Genomic DNA, 2609 nt, shown 5'->3' with positions numbered 1-2609 from the left:
TCTGTGCTGGGAGAAAGCTGGCAGCTTCCTTTATAAAGATGAGCAGAACAATGGCATCTTTGAGTTTTGTCCTGGATGGGCCTCAGCACCAAATAGACTATGTTATATAGTTTTCTCTCATCAAGTCTACTGTATCCTCATTTCTCTTGGGGACTTAGCACAACAGGATGGGGTGGGTAAGATGTTGTCATTGTCTCCTTTCTAAAGGCTGAAGCATGTGACTTAGGTAAACTTTTAAAAGGAACAGTATCTATGCAATGAGTACAGATACTAGAATTGTTCTTTCATTTGATTTTCAGTTTGTTTGGTGAGACTGTTTCTCTGTTCTTCCACTGTGTTGTGTGTGTGCGTGCATGCATGTTTGTGTGTTGGCAGTGATCCTATAGCCCAAAGTGAAGATGGTCAGTATTTCTGGCCCACATAGGTGAAGGGGCTTGTCTTTCAAATTCCTGACCATGTGGCCCTCCTTGTGATATCCCAACCAAGGTATCCTCAAATTACCACTAGCCCTACATAAACATTAAACAATAACATAAGATCTAATCTAGTTCTGAAATAAATAGCAGCTGGTAGTACTGATTTAGACCTTTAATGAAAAATGAAAAAAAAAAAAAAAAAAGAAAAGGAGCTGGCAACTACTAGATATAGTAGAAAAATCAGCAGCCAAAAAAGAGCAACCAAAAAAAGAGCAGGCGAGGTCCAGCTCCGGCCCTGTCACTATATGGGGCTCCCTGCACCATAACGACTGGATGCCGGTGCCTTTCACCTCCCAGTTGCCCTTGCTTTTAAGGAACAGTGAGGGTCCCGTGACCTGGGACTCGCACAGCCAGGGCGTGAGCGCAGGGGTAACCCAGACCTTCCCACAGCCACAGCGTGGCCTCCAGCCTTGGTCCCAGCCACCTGGGGGGGAAGGGGGCAGCACCTGCTGTGTGCTGAGCTCTGCACGGGGGGCTGGGGGGCAGTGGCTTTGAGAAGCACCTGCCTGTCCCAGAGCCTCTGAGGTGCAGAGGGTAAGGGACATGCTGAGGCTGGGCCCATGGGCACTGTCTTTGGTGAGCAAGTGACTGTCCCACCTGAAGGGTTGCAGGTGGTGGGACCAGCAGGGCTGCCTGCCCCCACCCCACTCATCCCTGCGGGGACATCCATGGGACAGGGGCCTGGGCACGAGGGAGGACCAGCATCCTGGTGGACGTCATGTGTCTGAGGCTGCGGAACACTGGCTAGTATTTAGGCAAGTTTTTGTGAAATGGAGTCAGCCCCATCGGGAAGTCTGGCTGTGGGGCTCTGGGCTCCTTTGTCCCTGCACGTCCCCATGCACACCTGTGTGTCCCTGTACATCCCTGTGTGGCCTGTGCATCCCTGTGTGTATCTCTGTCCTGACTACATTGGACAAGGGCTGTCCCAGCTGTGTGCAGATGGGTGGATGGCCCCCCCTCACAGGCCGCTCCATGGACGAACAGGTGCACAGGTGTGAGAGGGCTGGAAGGCCACCTGGCAGGGGCCTAGGAGGGGACAGGGGCTGGGGATCAGAGTGGACAGAGAAGGTCACAATGCCCGGGATGTGCCCTCATGGGAGTCAGCCCGGAATCCCTGAGGGGGGCGTTGTGGTGGTGGTCTGGGCTGTTGGGGAAAGGGGCGTAAGTCACTGGCATTGTTTGCGGCCCCAGTACTCCCTTAGCCATCCTGCGAGTCCCCTCTGCCCGCAGCTGCGTGGGTGCCGGGACAGGCATGTGGCTCCTCGCTGTAGTGAATCAGATTAGGGCGCTGGGGAAGGTGCTGAGCTTGTTCATCGCCTTCAGCACCTCCTTTGCCTTGAAACCAATTTGTAGGAAATACTCTTGGAAGCCGGGGCTGCTCAGAGGCAGTGCGGAGGGGTTGCTGAGGTCCTGCAGCCACTGGCTGCTCTGCCCAGGGCCTTCGGCCCATCTCTGCACAAGACACACAGCTACACTCCCAGCTCAGCCTGGCCCCATCAGTGCGGGTCCTGGCAGATTTCTCCCTGGACCCCAGGGTCCCTCATGGCAGCTCTGGCTCCCAGCTCACCCTCCTGGCTTCCGAGGTGTCAGGCCGACCCTGCGGCACATGGCCCGGAGCAGGTGGAGTCGCCCTTGCTGTTATGACAGACACGGAACTCAGTGGTGGCTCCATCAGCCAGCCTCCCCTGAGCCCAGGTGTGGGCCTCCAGGCTGGCTCAGCCTGTCGTTGGTCACCTAGCTCCCGTCTTCCGCTTGGCCATCCTCGGCACATGGCTTCTGCCCTCAGCCGCGTCTGGGTCTGTGAAGGCAGATGTGAAACCAGCTGGGTCCCCTGAGTCCCATTTCTCGGCCTGCTGATTGTTGAATGTAAGGACTGGCCACTTCCTGCAGGCGCAGCAGTGATGGCCATGCTGCCGCGCCCCATGGGGCTGGAGTTGGGGGTGAGACCAGAAGGGCCACATTGTGTGAGTCACAACAGGAGGCTCAGGTTTTGTTCTAAGTGCATTGGGCGCCCCTCTCCTGGGAGGTCCCTGCCCCTCCGGCCTCACTCTGACGTGTCCCCAGCGCCCCGCCCTCCTGGCTGCAGAGAGCTCTGTGCACCGTGAGTCTTTCGCCCTGGCACCCACTGCACAG

The sequence above is a fragment of the Furipterus horrens genome, unplaced genomic scaffold (assembly GCF_987537825.1).
Source record: "Furipterus horrens unplaced genomic scaffold, mFurHor1.1.pri manual_scaffold_4, whole genome shotgun sequence".
NCBI lineage: Eukaryota > Metazoa > Chordata > Mammalia > Chiroptera > Furipteridae > Furipterus > Furipterus horrens.
This window is presented reverse-complemented; position numbering follows the sequence as displayed.